This window comes from Brachyhypopomus gauderio, chromosome 13, assembly GCF_052324685.1.
Source record: "Brachyhypopomus gauderio isolate BG-103 chromosome 13, BGAUD_0.2, whole genome shotgun sequence".
Classification (NCBI taxonomy): domain Eukaryota; kingdom Metazoa; phylum Chordata; class Actinopteri; order Gymnotiformes; family Hypopomidae; genus Brachyhypopomus; species Brachyhypopomus gauderio.
In genome coordinates, this window is record NC_135223.1 from 10,772,036 (window position 1) to 10,797,149 (window position 25,114).

The following is a 25,114-nucleotide window of genomic DNA, read 5'->3' on the forward strand; positions in this document are numbered from 1 at the left end:
TATTCAGCAATTTAAACAGAAATACACTTTTGCTAATGGTAGGCAACATCCACACAGACAGAGGATAATGTCTTTATATCCTTCATAGCTGATACATGCTGTGTAGTTAGCTGTATAACTATAAACCCGCGATGAAAATTAACGCGTGTTTATATTAACCCGCGTTGAAATCACTGTTTTTATTGTAGGCACGAACACCAGCAGCCAGTCTTCTAGTGCTAATGGTTAGCTCAGTTAACGCTACTAGCCGAGCCTTTTTTAGCTCGCATCTTTCAGCTAATAAACAGTCAGTCTGTGTCGAGGTAGTAACTGGTACTAAGGGAGATAAATAGCATTGAAAGCTTTGCTTTCATCATTTTATTCCAGTAGGCTATAGTGTAAATGAACATGAACCCGGTGTTTATCAGCTCTCACTTCCACCATTCTAAGGTACTGCTCTGCTACATAATCCTACACTGCACTGGGAGAGGGAAACGTTAGACAGGCACCTTCCTTAGCTGCTAATGTGCGTTAAATTACCAAAACTTACTCAATGTATATGATATTTTGATAGAATTTGTTATTTTGTGACATTTAGTGGATAACATCATCAGTTTGCTGTAGGAGTAACGTTACTGCATAAACGTTAGTGTTTGCTAGCATGTATGTGTTGGTGTGCCAGCTAGCTGCATTTAGTGAAGCTCATCACTCGTTTTGCTAGCCGTGAGTACCAAGTATGGAAGACCAGTGTTGCCAACTTAGCGACTTTGTCGCTAATATTAGCGACTTTTCAGAACCAATTCAAGGATTCCCAAGCCCAGAAAGGAGGAATTTAATTGTTTTTATTTCTAAAGCTTTTTGTGGTTTTATACAGTTCCACATTTAATATTGTAGCCTACCTTGTATTTAAAATGTTCAAATGTTCTAAAATGTTTTAAAATATTAATACAATTTTAATACAATAAATTCAATTTTGTGGGACAACAATGTCATTTAACAGTATATAATCCTTTTTACATTAATGAATTTACTATATTAAAATGAATACAGTAATTTTAAGCTGTAAAGCTCTTACAGTAGTTTAATGATTACTGTAATGACGCAATAATACACGAGAGGGAGTGCTATAACGGGTAATATCGGCACTGCTGTGTGTAACGTTCTGCGCGGGGCAGAACAGGGAGGCGGACACAAGCGCTGAGGAGAGCGAGATTTATTACAGGAAATTCCATAGGCAGAGTCGATGTAACGGGCATGGGTCATAACGGGTGGGCAATCCTGACATGAAATGTACACAGGCATAAACACGGACAAAGAAAACAACAAGGCAGACTGACTACGGAAGGACAGGCAAAATACACGGGTGACGGGTAACACAAGGCGCAAACACGGCAGTACTCACGAAGAACGAGATCAGACAACTCACAGGCATAACAAAAAGACCGACAACTAGACCTGGGAGACACAGGGACTAATATACACAGGACTAAACTAGGGACAGGTGATGACAATGACACAGGGGCGTGGTAAACAAGGAATCCATCAAAACCAACGAGCAGGGCGGGACAAACAGGCAGGGAACACGGACATGAGGGAACCCAGAGTGACAGCTACGAGAGGGGGCGTTGCCCTACGTGACAGAACCCCCCCTCAAAGCGTGCCACTCCGGGGCACGCAAGGGCAGACAGGACAGGGACAGCGGACACAGGACAGACCGGAGGAACAGACAGGGGGAAAGCAGGGCATGGAGACCGGGGCACGGCGGGGACAGGGGGACCAGAGATGGGCCAGGAGCCGGGCCGGGGCACGGGAGGAGGACTCAAGCGCTGAGGAGAGCGAGATTTATTACAGGAAATTCCATAGGCAGAGTCGATGTAACGGGCATGGGTCATAACGGGTGGGCAATCCTGACATGAAATGTACACAGGCATAAACACGGACAAAGAAAACAACAAGGCAGACTGACTACGGAAGGACAGGCAAAATACACGGGTGACGGGTAACACAAGGCGCAAACACGGCAGTACTCACGAAGAACGAGATCAGACAACTCACAGGCATAACAAAAAGACCGACAACTAGACCTGGGAGACACAGGGACTAATATACACAGGACTAAACTAGGGACAGGTGATGACAATGACACAGGGGCGTGGTAAACAAGGAATCCATCAAAACCAACGAGCAGGGCGGGACAAACAGGCAGGGAACACGGACATGAGGGAACCCAGAGTGACAGCTACGAGAGGGGGCGTTGCCCTACGTGACACTGTGCTGCAGCAGTGCCGATATTACCCGTTATAGCACGAACCTCGAGTGTATTATTGCGATTATACCACAGTTCCATTATCGCTGTTTATTGAAAGATTTTGAGTTAAAGAGGACGAGAAAATACGACCTGTTTGGTTAAAAACACTCCGCCAGTTAAAATAGTTCTATTCAATGGCTCGCTGCTAAACTTACACAACACTGGGACAGCCATACCCAATAAATATTATAGAGGTAAATATACACAAAAACAACTGTTGATAAAGTTGTATTTATTAAAATACTAAAATCGACTGCAATGTCGTTGCTCTTTAACCAGGATGTAAATACATTAAGAGCCCAGGACGTTTGTTTTACGGTATTAACTTCGTTTCTCTGCTTTTCCAGCTCATCCAAATCATTGTTTGTAAGCGTGACAAACCTTGGCTCATTGGAGAAATGAGGCTGGTCATTTATAGCTTCATCCTCCAGTTTCAGATCGAAACAAATGCTTTCGAAGCCAATAGATTTAACGAACTCTCTGTAATTCATTTTGATAATGTTGCTGCTTGTTTGTAGTTGCGCGTTTGGCTTGTAAACGCTGCTTCGTTGCTAGGTTACCTGTATGTGGCGGAGTAATACATGAAGAGCTTCGGTTACAGTGCTATAACGTGCAATATTGGCACTCCTAGATCGCCTCTCAGCCAATCACATTGTAGGGTCGGAACTAACTGTGGTATAATAGAAAATACAGCACCCTTCATACCTGTCAAGTTTTGTATTTAAAAATACGGGACATTTCCCGTATATGACGTCATCGCCTAATTTGCATAATCAATTATTTGCATATAGCCGCAATCGAGGCTGTAGGAGAAACGAAAACATCTTTGGAGTGGCAAAAGTGAAGAAAAAACACCCCAAATATGTTTTGAACTACAAATGAATAAAAAAATAAAAAATTTCTAGTGGTATTTCTAGCTACAAATGGGGACATCTCCTGGGCATATTTCTGTGCCTTTAGCCCGCGTTTGTGCTTGGCAGATTGTTCGTGCTGACGGACATCGTTCCTTCCCCCATGAGAGACACTAAAATCACAGCTACATATCTTACAGAATGAGTAGCTGTGCCCCTTCATGCTCCTCTTTAGGAAAATAAATTCCCTGTCGCATTCGTCAAGGTACTTACACGTACGCTTAGCTTTTTAGGCAGGACTGCCTTCTCTCGTTAAATCCTGATTTGTTGTTCCACGTTTGCTCCCACTGTCGACACTAAACCCGCGAGTTTTAATTTATATATTTTTTAAAGCATTCATGTGCCGCACCAAAACAGAATTCTGTCACTAGCCTCGCGAGAACTGTCATCTGCAGTAGTCTGGGTGGCAGTTCTCGCGAGGCTAGTGACAGAATTCTGTTTGGAGCGGCACATGAATGCTTTAAAAAAAAAAATTTGAAAACTGAAAATACGGGACAAATACGGGAAAAAAAAAATACGGGACGTCGCCGGGACAGAGCGGTAAAATACGGGACTGTCCCGGCCAAAACGGGACACTTGACAGGTATGGCACCCTTACTGTAATAAAAATTACAGTAAGAACTATAAGTAGGCCTACTGTGATAAAATTTACAGTATGCATACTGTGAAATTGATTACAGCAACTTACCAGCTAATTGCTGCCAGCAAGTTACTGTAAATTTCACAGTAATCTTTTTATATCCAGATACAGTAACAAACTGTCACGTTGAGGACCCTGGCCCCTCCCTTTTGGGCGTGTGTCAGCGTTGTCCACGTCTTTGTCTGCGTCAGTGGATATTCGTGGTTGGGGTTATGTCGTGTGATTAATAAGTCTCACCTGTGAATCGTCTCGTGATCACGTGGGGCTAATGTGGTTTGTCTATTTAATGTGCGCTCGCACAGTGTCCTGTGCTCGTCGTTGTCTATAGTCTACACGTTTCTGTGAGTACGTTATGTGTTCCTCGTGCGCTATTGTATGGAACGCCATTTGGCTCAAAACGTCTAGAATGACGTCCGTGTTAACACGTCAAATTTGGACGTCTTAGGACGTACAAAAATGCCGTGTTAAGACGTTACTTTTTGACGTCTTAAGACGTTTTAACGTCTTAACACGACAAAATGTGCCGTGTTAACACGTAACTTTTGGACGTCTTAAGACGTTTAGATGTTTAGACTTCCATACTATTGGTGGCCGCCAATATACCCACCCCTTGTTGACGTAGGGCTTACGTTTTAGTCACATGGGCTCTACGTTGCGGTGACATGGCCTCTACGTTGTGGTTACATGGGCTTTACGTTGTGGTCACATGGGCCTTACGTGGGCTGGTTCTGGGGCTACGTATCTATCACGTGACTTAGATGAGGCGGTGAAGGTGTGTTTGGAATAGTCCATGTGGGTTTATTTGCGCAGGTAATTTGGTCGAGTAGAGAACGCGATGGCTTCCAGGAATTTTTTGAACGACTGCCGTAGAACATTTTTAGAATGTACACGAGTTTTATCGTCGGATGATCAGCAATTTGATAATGTACAACCTGTTATAACTAGGTATGCTATCAATTAGTACAGTGTACAAAAGTTATTTGATATACTCTGGTTTCTTCACATAAATGTAGTTGTGGCTTCGTGATATTTTAAAGTGAATTGTATTTCATTCTGAACCGAGTTCATCAACATATTTGTAGTAGAAAGTAGAGAACACGGGTCATGTTACGACAGTGAATTTATATCACGTTTTATGTGACTGAAACCGATTGGAGACTATGGCCTCGAGCATTCGCTGGGCCAGTGGCCGACTGGTTGAAGCCGAAGTGGCTGATAATGCTTGGACTCATCAGTGAATTAATTCAGGAAGCTAGCAATCAACAACAACATGGTAAGTTTGCTTGTCAAATAAAACAGCCGCTATGTAATTTTTGAGTCGATAGGATGTATAGATTTGAATGAATTTAAGTTTTAAAATGTTTAAGCCCCCCATTGAAATGAATGGAGGTTTCAAATTACAACTGCGAGTTACCGTGTGACTAGAGGGTGTGCAGGCATGAAAAATTATCAAAACTCTCCTGGATAAACTGCTGTACAATCCTTACACCTTCACCTAGAAGCTCCATTTAAATTTTAAATGGGAGAGAAACTTGTCCTTTCTGGCACGCCGGGATATCTAATCATTTGATCGATTCGTTTTAGAGTTATGAGCATTTGTTTGGCACTAGGCACAGAAAACTGCTCCATTAGCTCCCATGTTAATTTCTCAAAATCCGAATTGTCATTTTGGGGTCAAACAATTACACCAAAATCATCACCAAGGGGTCCTCTCTCATACAATCTCTTCGGTTAAGTGATAAGTTAAATATGTCCCGAACTACGACCGTTTGTTAGGAGTGTGCAAATCACATTAAACAAGCCTTCTCCACTCACAGTAACAGAGATTAGTTAGTGTGAGGAATGTCTCTCCCCCTCCCCCCACACACGCACGTGCACACACTGTTGACAACTCTTCTCTTTTATTTTAACATTAATACAAGCGAATTCACTCAACAGAAGTAAATTTCCTCTCTCATTCTCGCTCCTCGCGCACTCTTTCTCACACACACACAACTTAAAGAAACAGTAACCCAATAATATTACACTACATCTCTCTCTCATAGCCACTCCATATACACCACACAGACACACATGCATACATCTCTCATAGCCACTCCATATACACCACACAGACACACATGCATACATCTCTCATACCCACTACACATGTACACCATACATACATACATCTCTCATACCCACTGCACATACACACCACACACACATACATACATCTCCCATACCCACTACACATATACACCACACACACATACGTACATCTCTCATACCCACTCTACATACACACATAAAGACCGGTCTCTCATACCCACTCCACATACACATAAACACTACAGACACACACCTTTCATTCCCACTCCACAAACACACACACACACACACACACATACATATCTCGTACCCAGTCCACACACTAACACACACATACACCAAGCAGACATCTGCAACCCTTATTTTAGCTTAGGGTTGAATTGTCAACAGTAACTAACTTAATAACGGGCACACCTTTTCAAGCCCTATAGTATTTCGTTCAGGAAATGCATTGTTCTAGTTAGCTTTGTAACAGTGTTGTGTTCAAATGCTCTCCAGCTGATTTCATAAATACGTTTATCATAGATAAAAATGTAGTTTAAAATGTATAGTAATGTGAAAAGGTTATTTAAGCTTATTAACTGATTGTGACACCCTTAGCAGTAACAACTGCAATTGAATGTTTGCAAAAATATTTCTGTATAAACTGTATAACCAACATATGAAATTCCAAAGCAAATCATTTTACTTGGGCTCATTGGTTTTTCTATTTCAAATCTGAAGTTGATTTGTTTTTTCCATTTTCTGTTATTTTTATTAATTCTATGCTACTTTCTCTTGGACTATAGCTTTTCCTGGTTTCACTGTACCACGAAGGGCAGGACACGTGGGGAGATCAGTGTGTCAAGTAACACAACAACAGTTGCAGATGTTATAATTTAACTGTGTATCAAGAAGCACAGTGAAATGACGGTTAAGGTATGTGTTGATAGGTCTTTTTTTAAGCACTTATATGAAACATTTGTGAATTGTTCTGTCTACAAATTGAATAATGAACACAAAATTTTGGAACTGCAAATCTAATTGCACACCAGTAGGATGTAGAATAACACATGATATATGTGAAGACAGTCACTGTCTTGAACTAACACTGATGCAGCATCACAAGGAAGCTAATATGCTCGCAGTAGAACACTGCTTAGCTCTGATCCATTAGCTAACAGAAACCTGTGCTAATTAGCTCTTATCTGGAGTAGAGTGCATGATGGAGCATGATCTGTGATTAAAAGTGGTGGCCCCCTTCATCCAAATTTTTGTGTATTTTGGACATTTAAATAGGAATTTCTAAGTGGAAACACATTAAATTTATATATCAAGTAAGGGGGTGGAGTAACTACTTCAAGATACAGTATAGTGCAGCTTGGATTGATTTAAATTATTTGCATAAAATCACAGTTTTGAAAAAAAACATACATGATTCGTGTATTAGTGTAGTCCTTTTGTATTCATATAACACAGCAGTTGAAAATTCTAATTTACTAGCCACATTTTTGGAATTGCACTTAAAATATGTGAATGAGTTCTGTTTGTTTTAGTATCTGATTTATGATTTGTTCACTGTAAAGCAGTTGACTGTATTGACTGTATTTTACTACTGTAGCACAGTATTAAAATATGTCTTTCCCTTATCGTAAAACTAATCCGCATTCTTATACACTTTGTGTTTCTAGACAGTACAATCTATCTTTCCGGGGCCGTTACACAGCTCTATCAGATGAAGCACTTGACAACCGTGTGCTGGAGATTGTCTCTGCCAATGACGAAATAGGACCTGAAGCTGTTGGGGCTCGGTTTGCTGGTGAAGGCGTCCTAGTCCAGAGACGACGTGTTCGTCAAAGTGTAATCAGGACTAATCCTAAAGGTGCTGCTCTCCGGACTATGTCCCACAGGCTTCACAGAAGAACATACAGAGTGGTAGGACCAAATTCACTGTGGCATATAGATGGAAACCATAAACTCATTAAGTAAGTAGCAATAGAAACTGTTTTACTTAAGTTGATTTATTTGCACCAACTGTGTCAATAGCCAATGTAAAGCTAACTCTTTGATTATGAAGTTGGTATTGTTAAGTTCAATCTTGTATAATCTTAGGGAATGACAACAATATAAATGTAAATGGGGAAAATGTCTAAAGTCTGTGTCTAGATTAGTTCAGGTCAGGACTGTGTGTCTAGGAAGGAACAAAGAGTACATTTGTTGCAAAGAAAATGCAGTTTTTGCCTAAGACATTAGGAAATGGATGGGAACAGGGTTAATGGAACAAGATGGTATTAGAAATGGATGGGAACAGCTCTAAATGTAACTGTTGAATCATAAATTCAATAGGTGTCAAGTCTTTAAAAGCAACAACTACTGAACTGCGTACCACTTATATCCATATAGTAACAGGTGGAGGCTCATTTGGGACCTAATCAGGTCAAACTGCAAGAATGGAATATTAAAAAAGTAGGGGCAGCAGTCACCCAACCTCCAATTCAAGGCTATAAAAGATGGTTGCTGTACTCTTTATAATAACTGTTATTTAAGAGTCTGGTGTAATGGATTGGAATCTTTATACTATTACAAAAATAATCATCATCCCAACTATCATTTAAGATTTTTGGTTATATGTTAAAACAGGAGAATAAAAACACTACTGTTTACCTCTTGCACATACAATGCTTGCCCAAGTTGGTTGGATATAAAGATGTCTGTTAGTTATAAGTGGGGGATATTGGGGGACTAATAATGACATTATATTAAGTGTGAATTCATTTGAATGCAGCAGTGATCCCCCCCCCCCCCCCCACCACTATGAAAGCCCAACCATAGCATAGAGGCGTAGTCCTCGTTGTAGCTACATTCAAACTATTTGTGTGAATAGCTTTTAATTTAATGTGTTTTTTCTTCTTCTGTCACTCCCTGATCTTTTTCCATATTTTTTAGGTGGAGAATTGTGATCCATGGAGGTATTGATGGTTACAGCAGACTTGTGGTGTTCCTTCATGCGTCGAACAACAACAGAAGTGACACTGTAATGGATCTGTTCATTGGAGCGGTCAGCCAGTATGGTGTCCCTTCAAGGGTCAGATGTGACCATGGAGGGGAAAACAATGTGATGTGTCTCTTTATGGATGTCTTCCGAGGCTCAAGCAGGGGAAGTGCTTTACGAGGGAGGAGCACTCATAACCAGCGCATTGAGAGACTGTGAGGCGATGTGTGGAGAGGTGTTACAAACGTCTGCCATTCGTTGTTTGTATATCTGGAGAATGAACGAAAATTGGAATCCAGTAATGAAATACACATCTGGGCTCTTCACTTTGTTTATCTCCCTCGGATAAACCGTGATCTCAGGTTGTTTGTTAGTCAGTGGAACCACCACAAGTTAAGAACTGCTCAACACATGTCACCGTATCAGATTTTTGTGCAAGGTTGTCTGTCACAACATTTGCAACATTACACTGGCATTCAAGGTGTGTTTGCAGATGAACAGATGCAGATGAACAGCCAGTGCCAGGGGATGGTCAGGAACCCGTTTGCAACAGTTGGATTGAGGGCAGCGGAGGGCCACGGGGCAGGGGCGGCCGCAGCGGAGGGCCACGGGGCTAGAGTGCCTTCCTTTGACTGGCCTCAAACAATTGATGTCCCTGTTAATCAGTTTATACCTACTGAAGAACAATTGGGACACCTCAGGCAAAACATAAATCCTTTGGGGAGTCCAAGAGACAGTTTGGGAACTGATATTTTTGAACAGGTACTTAACTTCCTCTCTTAAATATGATACATATGCCAGTTATACTGATCTCCCGCGAGACCTCTCTTTGTTCTATTTACCTATTGTGTTAATCTTGATTGCATCTATCATTGGTGTCTCTCTCCCCTCGATCAGTGACATCTATACCACACGCTGCATCCGCAAAGCCACCAGCATTGTGGAAGACCCAACCCACCCATCACACGGTCTCTTCACTCTGATGCCGTCCGGCAAAATATACAGGAGCATCCAAGCCTCCACCTCCAGACTCTGTAATAGCTTCGTTCACCAGGCAATCAGGCTCCTCAACTCCTATACACGGAACTGACACACACCAACACTGATCTGTCCCCACACACGCACTGAAACCCCCCACCAGAAATATTTGCTGCTCTCCCACAGGACCTAATAACTACCTCAGAACCACTGTGTTCATGTATGTTCAATATGACACAGTACATCACTTATCTCATACCACATTGCACTGCACCAGCACTTTACACCATGTCTCAATTGTCTCTGGCCTGTTGTATTTATTGTAATGTCTTGCTGTGAGATTGCACATTTTGCACATTGTTTTGTTACTCTGCCGCACTTTGTTGTCTGTTGTACTGTTGATTTGTGTTGCACCATGGTTCCGGAGGAACAAAATTTCATCACACTCTGTACCTGTGCTCAGATGTAATGACAATAAAAAGCCCCTTGACCTTGGTGCGCTCCTTTGACGTAACAACCACCCGGCTGGGGCTATCTTACAGTCTGCCATATGGGATTCTCCCCCGACAATGTATGTCTGTATGTAAATTCTTTAACACCTCAAGGGGTGTGGTTTTTTCTGTATGTAACCTATGTGTTGGTAGACTGTCAGATTACTTTGGAATAAAAAACACATACAAATAAACTTCATTCTTGGAAATCCCCACTCCTGTTTCTTGAAGAAACCAACGATTCTTGCTAAACAGAAGACAATACCCATGGTTGTGATTAAACTGCTACTAGCTCACATCTTGATGAAGTATAACTTTTACCAAATATGTTCTAAACTGTTAATGGTGTAAGTTATTTCACGATACCAGGGTAGTGAGACAGAACAAATTGATATTAAATCTATGATTGTCATGTTAATTCTTTGTATATGGCTATAGGAAGCTAATGTAAAAATATTGGTTGAGACAGTGAGGTCATACACACATACAACTTTGAATTAATGTCATTACACTAAGTTTTAGAATAAGCAAGCAGTCTCAGTCACTTGATGTTTATTACAAATGAACAAATAAATTACAGTTGAATACATAAACTTCAAAAGCATTCTGTAAATAAGAAATAAAACAAATTTTGGAATATCAGAACCATTAAAAAAATTCATTAATATTTCAGTTATTTGACAGCAGAAATATATCAGAAATTGAAAGTTTGGATAGTAATGATGAAGATGTAGAGTGCATGTCTCTCAAGAGTAGATAAGTGTAGCTATCTGTTAAATACTGGTACTCCAACACTCCCATTGTTGTCCATAAAACAAGCTACTTTTATTATTTATTCCAGGAGATGAGGAAGTACCAGTGATAGGACAAGACGTTGTTCTTGAGATACTACATGATGAGGAAGGATCAGGGCAGGAAAATTAGGAAGAGATTGTTTTATATTGTGAAGGTGATCCTTATGCTAGCCTGACACAGAACAAACGTCCAGTGGCGTCTACTTGGGAAGATCCTATCACAAACATCACTGAACCATTAACTCCATATGCTTACTTCAAATGATACGTTCCACAAGAGATGTTTGAGCTGATGACCACCATGACAAATGTCTATGCTGAAAAAAACTGCTGTGAGGGGCTACAAACATGCATCAGAATCAGAATCAGAATACTTTATTAATCCCAGGGGGAAATTGCTTTTGTTACAGTGCAACCATTTGCATATTATTTTAATAAAACACCTCTATAAAATATAAAAATATGTACAAAATAATAAAGAATAAACATCCTAATATTGAATTTAAAATAAAATGTAAAATAAGTAGGTATTGCACATAATATGTAATAAAATAAAATAAAATTAAATTAACAATAAAATAAAAATAAACTGAAAATAAACAGTAGTGTCCTGTATTGTGTCATGTATTGAGGGAGGAGTTATAGAGCTTCATGGCCACAGGTAGGAATGACCTCCTGTGACGCTCTGTGGTACATTTTGGTGTGATGAGACGAGCGGTGAATGTGCTCCTATGTCTCATCACTAGATTGTGTAGTGGATGGGAGACATTGTCCATAATGACATGCAGTCTAGACAGCGTCCTTCTATCAGAGACTGCATCCAAAGAGTCCAGCTCCACACCCACTACATCACCGGCCCTGCGTATTAATTTATTGAATCTGTTGGCGTCCTCCCTCCTCAGTCTGCTACCCCAGCATGTGACGGCATAGAGGATAGCACTCGCCACCACAGACTCATAAAAGACTTTTAGCATGACCTGACAGATGTTAAAGGACCTCAGGCGCCTCAAAAAGTACAGACGACTTTGTCCCTTTTTGTAAAGGGCGTCAGTGTTCTTAGCCCAGTCCAGTTTATTATCGATGTGGACCCCTAGATATTTATATTCCTCAACAGTGTCTACACTGACCCCATTGATGGACACAGGGGTCACTGGTGCCTTGTTCCTCCTTAGATCCACCACTAGTTCTTTTGTCTTTATCACATTGAGCTGTAGATGGTTCAGCTCACACCATGTGACAAAGTCCTTCACCGTTGTCCTGTACTCATCCTCTTCACCCCTGCTGATACAACCAACTATTGCAGAGTCATCAGAAAACTTCTGAAGATGGCAGTGCATCAGTGCATGAAATAGAAGCCCTTGTAGGCTTGCACATTGCAATGGGAGTTCTGAGGTTTGCGAATGTACTGGGAATCGTACATGCATCCATAATTTCAACTAATTTCTCCTTGTTATATATATTACTTTTTCATAATAAGAGATGTTCCCAAAACTTGGATAGCATTTTTAGTCTATTGATCAGGTTTATGTTCAAAAAGGGAAAAACAAACAAACCATAAAATTATACATATTGTATAGCATTGCTTTACAACTGTTAAGACCCACCATCCACTGCAGTGGACATAAAAAAATTACTATAAAAGTATTATATTTAATTTTTTTTACTGAGTCTTGTTTTGGAGTTCATTACAGACAGAAAATTGCATTTGTATATTTTTTTTCATTACTGGAACATAATTCGGGTCTGAAGTGGGTTAAAGAGAAGGGGTTCTGTGTCCTCTTTGCTCTATTTGCTGCTTTCACAATGGGGGCGGGGCTTTTTGGCAGTGTTTGGATTTCTCCCCTCAGCAATTGATGAAGTGGTAGCACCCAATTTTAAACGTCGTGTTAAGACGTTAAAACGTCTTAAGACGTCAAAAAGTGACGTCTTAACACGGCATTTTTGTACGTCTTAAGACGTCCAAATTTGACGTGTTAACACGGACGTCATTCTAGACGTTTTGACCCAAACGGCGTTCGATACTATTGCGCAATCTCTGTGTGGACGAAATAAAGTGACGTCTGTAGCAAGGATTCCGTGTCTCGTCCTTCGCTCCACCCCGTTCGTCACACAAACAAAACATTTTATGTATTACTACATAACCTTCTAAAAGTTGTCTTCTAAAATGTGTCAGGACTTTCAACAGTGTTGTTGTCAAAATTGAGAAACAGTTTGAATATGGCACCCTCTGGAAATGACCTCTACATTTGATAATAAGCATATCAGAAAGCTAATATTTGACCTCACTGTCTTTGACTAATATTTATTTATTTATTTTTTAAAGACTGTAAGGCAAATATTTAGTGTTCTGGGGAAAGGGAATTGTTTGAACTTTGATCTTAGACATTTTAAAACACATTTTTACACATTACAAATATCTATCTGTTTTAAGCTAAATCACTATATACACTGTCACTAGGTAACAATTTTCCAGTGTAGCTAGCTATTACATTACATATATGAGTGACTATTCTATTACATTACATATATGAGTGACTATTCTTTAGGAATGAATCAAAGTTGTCTTAAAATTGTCATTGTCTGTAAGTATCTGTGAAATGTACATGATCATATTCATCACTGTAATTTTGATAGGTTAGAACTGAATAACCTAATGTTTATGACAGAACAACAACGAAATGTCACTGTAGCCTTAAAATCATCTTTTATCCTTCATTATGTCCAGGACAACAATAAATAAAAAAATACACTGTAGGTGTCTACAACTATAAAAACTCATTTTAGTCTTCCTTTGAAATTTGTGAAACATTTTAAACCCTTAAATAAATTAGTTACAGCATGCTTTTTATTTGTTTTTTTTTTATTGAAAATGTTTTATTGAAAATGTACATTATTTTTTTATTATTTATCTTAATATCCACAATGAAACTGTAAATATGAAAACTCTGTTGTCAGTTTTGCTGACAACAAATAATTCTGCCCGCTAGAGGGCCTCCTCAGAATTCAGATCACTCAGATCACATGTACGGTGGCCCTGAAAGCTCATTACTCTGAAAAACGTTTCAAACTAAACATGTTTGATTTGTAAAGCGGCTAAAAAGCGCCGTTTTGGAGGTTTTTTTAATGCCGCTCTACGTCTCTGAAACGCCAGTTTTACGGAGCTTTTGTGTCCTCCCAAACATGCATAAAACAGCGGTTTGTAGTATGCTAATGAGTTCCTCTTGACAGGTTTGACAGCCAATAGAGTTGAAGATTTTTTCGACCATTTGCTCACTAACACGGTCAGACCTAACCTGTTCACTACAGATCTTTTCGTTTGATAAACCAGTGATCACATTTCTGTGTTTGTTTTTATTCGCTTGTGTGTTAATTAATGAGTAACCGTACACGCAGCAACATTTTAATTGCTATCTAGTTAGTTACAGCTGGAAAATTGGGAGGAAAAATTTCATCTTGCGTTGTCGACAGACAGCAGCATGGGCGGTTTGTTCATTATGGCGATTGGGCGACGCACCACCAAAGGATGAAAAGGACGTTTTTTTTCTCTCACATTCTATCACGGTATTTAACTAGCTATGTCTGTTCTGGACAGTGTCTCTTGCCTCTGAATGCCATTGTCCAATCAGCATTTAGGTGCATTCCCTGTAGTACCGCCCCTTTTTGGGTGATTTGAGTCTAACTGCAAATCGCCCCGACTGCTCTTGTAGACTCTCATGTTAAATTTTTTTTCTAAAGTGTAGGCGCTGCAATGCAATGTCTATGGGTTCTGGGAGGGCTTGCCCTTATGCGCCTGCGTCAGACGTAACGTAGGGAAAATAATCTGCTCAACACGGCCAGCGTTCCTTCAACCCAGAACAACTCAATCGTTTCATTAAGAGAAGTGCCATTCTGTCGTCGTAATAATCAAGATAAACTAGCAACTAAGGAATTAGGGCCACCAAGACCAAATGTAAACATCAAAAGTGAAGTGTCCACAAAAGAAGTTTTGGCGAAACCGGTATGAAGGGAAAGCATGGCTAATAGGCTGTGAAGTAGCTCGCGCCCTGTTCTGCTTTCCCTGCATTCTGTTCCATCCTTAATGCTGTTGCTCATTTATATTCTAACTAAAATGCTGTCTGAGGAATACAGAAATTTTGTGAGTGGGAAAGATTCACTTTATTTAATTAATGGTAAATCTGGCCTCTCTCCATGTTTAAAGTTGTTTGTGAGGGCAAATTGAGAGATGACAATCTCAGTTAAATGTTCAGTTATTGTAGAGCTTTAACCAAGATTATATTTACAAGATATATCGGTGCACAAATACTGTACAGTCTATAATGTAAAGAGAAATATATATTTATGATTATATTTTCATTGGTTAAGTCACTGTTTTTTATTTACCCACTGAAATGGTCACCTTGGATGTCATCACAACAATTGCCCCCCCTGAGATATTTGTCAGAGGCTGCCACTGGACAGCAGACAACCCTGGACCTAATGTACTTCCATCCATATTAACAAGGCAATTAACATTTTAAAAAGATAAACACTATTTAGCCAAATTCAAACAATAACAGATAATTGTCTACAAATCAAAACTCATCCATAATTATCCAGTTAACCAATCTTAATTTAACTTAGGTAGCTAACCTAATCCAGATACGAATAGCTAACCCACTGCACTGCACAGCACTGATGTAGTCTGCCTTGAACCTGGGATCCAGGAAAGAAGAAGTGTCCAGTAGAGACTGTGTTGGAGAATCCTCATACTTCCTCTCCATGTAGTCCAGAATTTTGGCTTTGACTGAGCGTGTCAGCTCACTGTCCTCCTTATCTTCTACAAGAGTCTTTGTCTTCAGCAGCTGAAGAACTGGTTGCACATAAGATATGCTTACATAATCTTCTCCAGACAGGGCATCGGTAAACTCCTGGAGTGGCTTCAGTGCCCTGTTTACTGATTCAAGGACCTCTATGTCCTGCCATGAAGGAACCAGATGTCGTGTATTTCGGTTCTCTGAGAGAACCTGTGACAGGGCCCGCTGCTGCTCCAGTATTCTTTCCATCATCTGCTGCCTTGTGCCCCATCTTGTTGGGCATTCTGTAATTAGAGAATGTTCTGACAGGTTTAACTCCCTCTGAGCTTTTTACACACTCCTCTAGCACGATCAATGCGACTGTCACCTTTAACTGCATTTTCTGTGGGGAAAAAAGCCCACAAAAAATATTTTAATTGACTGATTTTGAAGCTGAATAAAGGTTTCATGCGTGACCATGGTGTGTGTGTGTGTGTGAGTGAGTGAGAGAGAGAGACCTCGCCCCCCCCCCCCCCCCCCAATATCTCAACTTCATCCCTAAGCAAAATACCTTCCCGCGTCTATGCAAGTAACTATATAAAATTGCTAGAAAATGGTTGAAATGAAAATACTTACCAATGGCAAGGTGGAATCTGTGTCCAAAACACTAAAGTCTAGGACAGTCATTCAGTTCTGTGGCTTTGATCATATTTGTTGCGTTATCCGTGGTAACACAAACCAGGCACTCTTTGCGCAAACTCCAGCTCGTCAAAGCGTCTTGCAAGCCCAGAGCTATGTTTTCCCCGCTGTGTTCTTCAGGAAAATAGGATGTTTGCAAACATCGACTTTTCAGTTTAAAGTCATGGTTAATGAAGTGAACTTTCAAGCTCACGTAGGGCTCCGTTGTTCTGCTGGACCACAGATCTGTTGTACACGCAAAGAATCCAATTTGTTTCAGTTCGGACTGTACACTTCTAATGCATTGAGCATACATCTCTGGTACGGCAACATGGGAGAAATGACTTTGTGACGGAATCTTGTACCGTTTATCCACCTTGTTTAGTAAGTGCACAAAGCCTTCTTTGCTAACTGTTTTAAATGGAACTATATCTTTAGCCAAGTAGTATGTGATGGTATCGTTTATTTCTTTGTGGCGCCGTAAGCCTAGGTCATATGGAGTTACGCTTTCGAACATTTGAGCGATGGATTTTTGTTTTACAGAGGTAGATCTAACCGTGCTTTCAGACTTTTTTGCTGAACAGTCCTCATACAGTTGTTTGTGGTTGTGTTTTAAGTGATGGTAAAGGTTTGTCGTGTTCCCCGTGACTGTAGCCACAACGGCTCGACATTCTTTGCACAAAACTTTGGATTGAGCATGGTCATCTAGACTAAAACCAAAGTATTCCCAGACTACAGACATGCCTCCCCTTTTTGGAACCAATTCATCCTCACGTACATCTTCGCTTCTCGAAGATTTTTCGGCACTTGGCCTGGCAGTGCTCATTTTTTTTCCGGACTAAGAAATCGCGTGTCTGATGAGCGTGTTCACCTTGCGCTGCATCTGGCCTACTTACACCACGTGATCATAGTCTGCAGCGCGAAGAGCTTCCTCTATAGCTGGACGCGGATAATGCACGCAGGTGATGCAATTTGAGTTTGCTGTTATTCAAGGCGTTATCGTGGCTCTTTCGATGTGTTTATCGTGAAACCTCATACCTTATTTTAAACACAACCAAGACGAAGGAGATGATTGTGGATTTCCGCCATCGGAAGTCTTCCCATAGGCCGGTTGTCATTGATGGAGAAGAAGTTGAGATTGTGCAGACCTATAAATATCTTGGACTACATCTAGACAGTAAATTGAACTGGTCAATGCACATGAACGAAACATACAAGAAGGGCCAAGGCAGGCTCTATTTCTTACGAAGACTTAAATCGTTTAGTGTTTGTAAGGAGGTTCTGACCATGTTTTATCACACTGTTATAGAGAGGGTTGTGTTCTTCGGTGTTGCTTGCTGGGGGAGCAGCATTTCTATGAGGGACCACAATAGGCTGGATAAGCTGATCAGGAAGTGTGTGACGGTGATGGGTGGGAGAGCGGACCAGGTGAAGCAGCTTGCGGAGAAGAGGGTAAGATGTCTGGTGCAGTCCATCCTTGACAACAGCAGACATCCGCTGCATGAGACTATGGCAGCACAGAGGAGCAACCGTAGTAACAGGCTCCTCTCAGTGCGTTGTAGAACTGAAAGATTCAAGAAATCTTTTATCCCTACGGCTATTCGGGTGTACAACACCACGCATTAACAACTATGGACATCTGTGTGGTGGGTTGGTGTTGTGTGGTATTTGTGTGTTTTTTGTAATTGATGTGTGTTGCTGGACAAGTGAATTTCCCCTTGGGGATTAATAAAGTATCATCTAATCTAATCTAATCTATTACAAACAAGTCTTATCTAATTAATGATTTAACTACATCTTATGGGCTTGATTTCATGCTTTTAACAGAGACATGGTTAAATTCATATAGTGCTGATATTGTGCTAACTGAGTCGGCTCCACCAAACTTTAACTTTTTAAATGTCTCTCGCAATGGCAAGAAAGATGGAGGTGTAGCAATGCTGTTTAATTAATGATACTTTCCAATGCAAGCAGTTACCACTTGCTGATTTCACATCTTTTGAATATTTGAGTGCAATTTTAAAAGGGGTACAAAGAATATTACTAGTAACTGTCTACAACAGGGTTTCTCAACCGGGGGGCCGCAGACCACCAGGGGGCCACGAAGCACCATCTAGGGGTCCACAGGCTCATCATCAGAGGGAGCTACTAGTCTGTAGTGAGCATGTTAAATCATACAAGTACACCTAAAAAATAAAATTTAGAACAAGTAAAATTGATTAATAATGTTCAAATTGTAATCATTAATATAAAGATACAATAAGAAAAAATCCCCGAAGTAAGAACAACTAAACGTCATTGGTTCGAGGCCACGGCACTCTTTTTCCAGACAGTTAACTTTAGCTAGCTAACGAGATGGAGAAGTTTTTGAAACGACACAAGAAAAGTGAACCTGTTCTTCATAAAAAGCAAAAAATCGCAAGTACGACCCAGACTACATCAAATATGGATTTGCGCAGGGGGAAGGAGGTGATGTGAACCCGAAAGCCCAGTGTGTGGAGTGTGGTTTGACTCTTTCAAACGAAGCACCAAAACCTTCGAAACTAAAGCGGCATCTCGAGACGAAACACCCTACACTTGTGGCAAAGCCCGTGGAGTACTTTCAACGAAAACACGACGGACTGCAGCTCCAAAAGAAAACAATAATTTCCCTCACTTCGCAGTCCAAATGTGCCCTGAAAGCTAGCTACCTCGTAGCCAGACATGTTGCATGGAGTAAAAAAGTGTTTACGATCGCTGAGGAATTGGTGCTGCCGGCTGCCGTGGATATGTGCCGCGAGATGGTTGGGGAAGCCGCTGCAAAAAAATTACTGAAGGTACCGCTTTCCAATGATACAATAAGTAGACGGATTGTTGAGATGGGGGCCGATATACAGAGCCAGCTTTTGGACAAAATTAAAGAAAGTCCACATTATGCGGTGCAGCTAGACGAGTCGACTGATGTTAGCAACGCATCTTTACTGCTCGCTTTTGTGAGGTACATTTGGGACAGTACCTTTCATGAAGACATGCTTTTTTGTGGTGAGTTGCCTACCAGAACAACAGCAGAGGAATGCTTTTGTTGTATCGACAGGTACTTCTGTGAAAATGGTCTTGAATGGAGCAAATGTGTAGGGGTGTGCACGGATGGTGCAGCTTCAATGACTGGGAGGCACAGTGGTGTCGTCAAACAAATCCTTGATAGGGCACCCAGCGCTAAATGGACGCACTGTTTCCTACACCGTGAGAACTTGGCATCAAAAAAGATGTCACCAGAGCTCCACGAAGTGATGGATGTGGCCGTCAAGACAGTGAACTATGTGAAGAAAAATGCTGTGAACTCCAGATGTTTTTCTGCATTATGTGACAGTATGGAAGCTGAGCATATTCAGTTGTTGTATCACAGCGAGGTGAGATGGCTGTCGAGAGGTCTGGTCCTCAATCGATTGTTTGAGCTCAGATGTGAGATCCATTGTTTTCTGTCAGAGAAAAAATCCCCACTGGCTCACCACTATGCTGATGTAAACTTTCTAGCCAAACTAGCCTACCTTGCTGATATATTTTCACAACTGAACCAGCTCAGCCTGTCAATCCAAGGGAAAAATAGCAACATCTTTTTGGTATCTGACAAGATTGAAGGATTCAGGAAAAAACTGGCTTTGTGGTCCCGGCGGGTTAAGGAAGACAGACTGGACATGTTTCAGCTTTTAAGTGAAGTTCTGGAGAGCTCTCCACATATCAGTGTCACCGATACAGTCACCAATCACCTGTCACAGCTGACTGAGAAGTTCATGGAATACTTTCCAGAGGATCCCAGAGACAGCAATCTTTGGATTTTGGACCCCTTTTCTATTGACCATGCTGATGTTGCACTTCCCACAGAACTTGAAACTCAGCTAATTGAACTGTCATCAGACAGCAGCTTAAAGCTACAGCATGCCAGACTTGATCTGGGTTCTTTTTGAATCAGTGTTTCAAAGGAATTCCACTCTCTTGCTGTTAGGGCCATAATGCTTCTTTTGAGTCTGGTTTTTCTATTGTGGCCACAACCAAGTCAAAATCCAGGAACAGACTGAAGACAACTCTGGATGCCACTTTAAGGGTCTGTCTCTCATCCATCCCACCAAGAGTGGATCTTCTGGTGACTGAGAGGCAAGCTCAACAATCACATTGATGCTGCCATTAAATAAGTAAGTAAGTATTAACTTTTGCTCAAAATTGACAACTTATATATACTCTTATGCTGGGAATGTTATTGTAAATAGATAATTTATGGTGTGTGTTTATAATTATCACAGATGTGGAGACTTGGCTCAACACACTGGACCTGTTCTTGTTCTTGTTGAGCTATGGCTAAGAGGACAAATCCCATCTCACAGTCTGCTTGTTTAAAATCTGTACATATTTTCTGTGTACTGAAATGGATGATATTTTGCAAGCCATTTTACACAACCCAGATCTCAAGTTTTCAGTGTCATCACTTAGTAATAAAAGCTAAAAACACACAAAAGTTGAGTTTTTTTTCCTGGGAGCCTTGACACTTTCAAGTTGTAAACAGGTGGGCCGTGAGGTAGAAAAGGTTGAGAACCCCTGGTCTACAGGCCTCCTAGGTACAATGCTAATTTTATTGATGATTTTACAGATATGTTATCTTTTATTTCCACTGAATTTGATCATTTTGTTATTGCTGGTGATTTTAACATTCATATTGATAATCCCAATGATAGTTATGCCAAAGAACTCTATGATGTACTTGAATCTTTTGAACTTTCTCAGCATATGACTGGAAGCACGCACTGCCATGGTCACACTTTTGGATGTTGTTATCTCAAATCTCAAACATCTTAACATTTCAGCCTGTATTAAGGATGTTGCATTGTCTGATCACTACTGTGTATTTTTTTTTATGTTTTAAATGTTTATTTTTTTAAACTTCAATCCATAGCAATGCCAGGCAGGTTAGGTTAAAGAAAAGATAGATACATGACAGGACAGCTGCACTTTTTGTTACCAAAGTGTGCTCTGCACCTTGCCAACCATCAGGCTCTGTTGATACTCTGCTGGATACTTTTGTCACGGTGAGGCGGCCCCCTACCGGCCGCCTTCGTTCACAGCGGCTGTTGTTGTTGTTGTCTGGTGACGTCATGTGCGTCCCTCAGGTGGGCGGAGCCCGTGATCCGTCTCACCTGAGGGTCGTTTGTTTGCCTATATATGTCTTGTCTTTGTACCAGTTGACCGCTGGTCATTATATCCTTAATTTGGAGATATTGCACGGGTTTTAGGTTTGCACACTTTCTATTAAACCATCCTTTTTCCCTGAGACTTGGCGTGATCGCTTCCTTTTAGTTGCTCACCCCTGCCCGTCACAGAATGACCAGCCACCCTTCGGAAGCCGCCGAGTCTCTTTTTCTTTCTCCTTCGTTCGTGGTCATGTCTCGTGGTAAGTGTTTGTCTGCGTGGTGTTTTGTTTGAAGAGCTCCGCCGTGCTTTTGTGTTTTGTGTGTGTGTGTGTGTAGCACGGCGAGGACCAGGGCAGTCTGCCCTGAGACAGCTCTTCGTATGTTGCGAGAGTTCCGCCGTGCGCTTGTGTGTGTGTGGCACGGCGAGGACCAGGGTGTCTGCCTGGGTAGACTCTCGTGTGTGTTATGAATGTGTGTACATGTCGACGGACGTGTGGACCAGTGTGTGTGCTCATTATGTTACTATGTAAGCAGAGTGCGCATGTGATGGGTTCCGTCTGTCTGTTTGTACACCGTTTTTTGTTTGTCTAGTATTTGCGTGTGTGTTTTGTCCTAGTGTGTTGTCAACTGTTACATGTAATTCCACGCATGCTCCTCCCCTTAAATGTGTGTTTGGGGGGGGGGACCGGCTGTGGTCCCGTGCCACTGGGTATGGCACGGAGGGCGTCTGAGGCGCGTTTGTGTTTTATGTTGGTGTGTGTTTGGGTGTGTGTGTGTGTGTGTGTGTGTTTTTGTGCAGGTGCTTCCCCTTGGCGGTGTTGTGGTGTTCCTGGACCTTGTGGGGGTCTCCACCTGGCAGGAGCCCCCTTGTTTTGTGGGGTGACCGGAGCCTGGTCAGGAAGAGCCCCTCCCTAGAGGGATGGGGCCCCCGGATGTTTGGGGACCATGGGGCTCCGGTATGAGAAGCTCCTGCTGGAGATGGAGATCCTCCCTCCTGCCCGGGGTGACCAGGAGGCCCTTGGGGCTGCTCCCTAGCCCGCGTCGGGGGTGCTCTGGGCCTCGGTCTCTGGCGCTCCTGGGTTGGGTGGAGGAGTCCACCGTGCGATGAGGGGCCCCGGGAGGGGTTGGCTCCCCAGGAGGCTGGGGTGACCCCTAGCCAAGGGCCGAGGTCAGCTCTGGGAGGAGGTAGGTCCAGGAGGAGAAGTAGCCACGCCTCGGGGAGGTAACCTGCACCCACACACACACTAAGGACGACAAAGGAGTCGTAGCTCCTCGTCCGCACACCCTTGGGGCTCTCTGGCTAAACGCCGGTTAGGGCGTGAGGGCCCTGTGACCGACCGGGGCGTGGTTTTGTGTTGTTAACGGCCCAGTCGGTCCAGGGTCCCGCCCGGGGAGGTAAGCTGCCTAATGTTTTGTGTTTTATGTTCCAGCTCCTGGACGGCAGGAGGTGTGTTCCTGCCTGTCTCTGCCTTCCTGCCCCTTCATGTTTTGTGTGCAGCCACTGTGTGCCACACACCCAGTGGAGGGGAGTGCGGCTTGGTGGGGGGGTCTGTCACGGTGAGGCGGCCCCCTACCGGCCGCCTCCGTCCACAGCGGCTGTTGTTGTTGTTGTCTGGTGACGTCATGTGCGTCCCTCAGGTGGGCGGAGCCCGTGATCCGTCTCACTTGAGGGTCGTTTGTTTGCCTATATATGTCTTGTCTTTGTACCAGTTGACCGCTGGTCATTATATCCTTAATTTGGAGATATTGCACGGGTTTTAGGTTTGCACACTTTCTATTAAACCATCCTTTTTCCCTGAGACTTGGCGTGATCGCTTCCTTTTAGTTGCTCACCCCTGCCCGTCACAACTATCAACTCAAAAACTGCAAGTATTTTGGATCAGATTGCACCAGTTAGAGTTAAAACCATGCGATGTAAGCAGAAAGCTCCATGGAGAAATGATCCTGCAGTTCAGCACCAAAAAAGAATGCAGAAAGGCTGAGCACAAATGGCGTAAAACCAACCTTCACGTACATAAAGAGATTTTCAAAGATAGGCTGCGTGATTACAATATAATAATGTGCAAAGCTAGATGATTCTTCTTCTCTAGCATTATTAACAATAATGTTAACAATAGCAAAGTGATTTTCACTATGGTTGACAGACTAACAAACCCACCTACATATATGGCCCCTGAGCTAGTTTCAATTGAGAGATGTAATGAGTTTGCAAATTTTTTTAATACTAAAATCTACAATATCATACAAGCCATCTGTATGCCTACATCTACCAAAGAGCCGATTTTCTCTCCAAAACCACGCAAAATGTTCAACATGTCCCAGATTAGTACTATTGAAGAAGGTTTAATTGATACAGTGAGTCATCTCAAATCATCCACTTGCAGCCTTGATACATTACCAACCAAGGTTTTAAAGAATGTATTTTCCACAATATCAGGGAACATTCTTCAAATAGTAAATTCTTCAGGTGTATTTCCGAGTGCATTAAAAACTGCAGTTGTGAAGCCTCTCTTGAAAAAGAAAACTCTAGATACATGCTTGAAAATAATTATAGACCGATTTCTAATCTACCATTCATTGGAAAAATAATAGAAAAAAATTGTCTTCAAGCAAATTAGCAGTCATGTCAAATCTGTCACCAAATCAGTTTTCTATCACCTCAAAAACATCAACAAAATCAGAGATTTTATGGCTAAAGCAGACCTGGAGAAACTCATTCATGCCTTTGTTTCTAGTAGGATTGATTATTGTAATGGGCTCCTAACTGGACTCCCAAGAAAGACAATTAAACAGCTTCAGCTGATTCAAAACTCAGCTGCCAGAGTTCTCACTAGGAGTAAAAGAAGGGAGCACATCACTCCCATCCTTAAATCCTTACACTGGATACCCATATGTTACAGGATAGACTTTAAGGTACTATTACTGGTCTATAAATGTGTTAATGGTACAGTATGGTGTGATTTTTGTTTCAATAGTTCCACAAAAGCAAAAGTAAATCTAAGAGCAGAAAGTATGTTATGAATGCAAAACAGAAAAAAATATATCAAAAGTATATCTTTTTTATATAATTGGTTATTTGAAACTTATTTTCGTTTGCATTTTGACAAGTTTTTGGTTCCATTGTTTTTGTTTTTTTGGATTTTCCCAGTAAGGTCTTTTGCTTCTGGAATCTCTCTTTGCTTCTGCTTCGTTTTTTGCTTCTGACTTTTGGAACACATTTCACGTGTGGGAGGGTCTTAGATGAAGGCGTTCCTCTGCAATCTCCATTGTTCACTGATTCCGGACTGACACAGAGCTCTGAGACCGCCTCTGGGACCAAGCCACGCCCACCCCACCAGCCTC

General features: G+C 41.7%; 1 long non-coding RNA gene across 2 annotated transcripts; it reads left to right on the plus strand.

The window, feature by feature from the left end:
* Positions 1 to 4,280: 4,280 nt before the first annotated feature.
* On the plus strand, positions 4,281 to 10,024 carry LOC143473931 (uncharacterized). Of its 2 annotated transcripts, XR_013120649.1 has the most exons (6): positions 4,281 to 4,783; positions 4,996 to 5,111; positions 6,718 to 6,847; positions 7,600 to 7,893; positions 8,855 to 9,662; positions 9,798 to 10,024. It is a non-coding gene; the product is annotated as an uncharacterized LOC143473931 (long non-coding RNA). The 2 variants fall into 2 exon arrangements; XR_013120648.1 differs by having other exon boundaries at positions 4,282 to 5,111.
* The last annotated feature ends 15,090 nt before the right edge of the window (positions 10,025 to 25,114 follow it).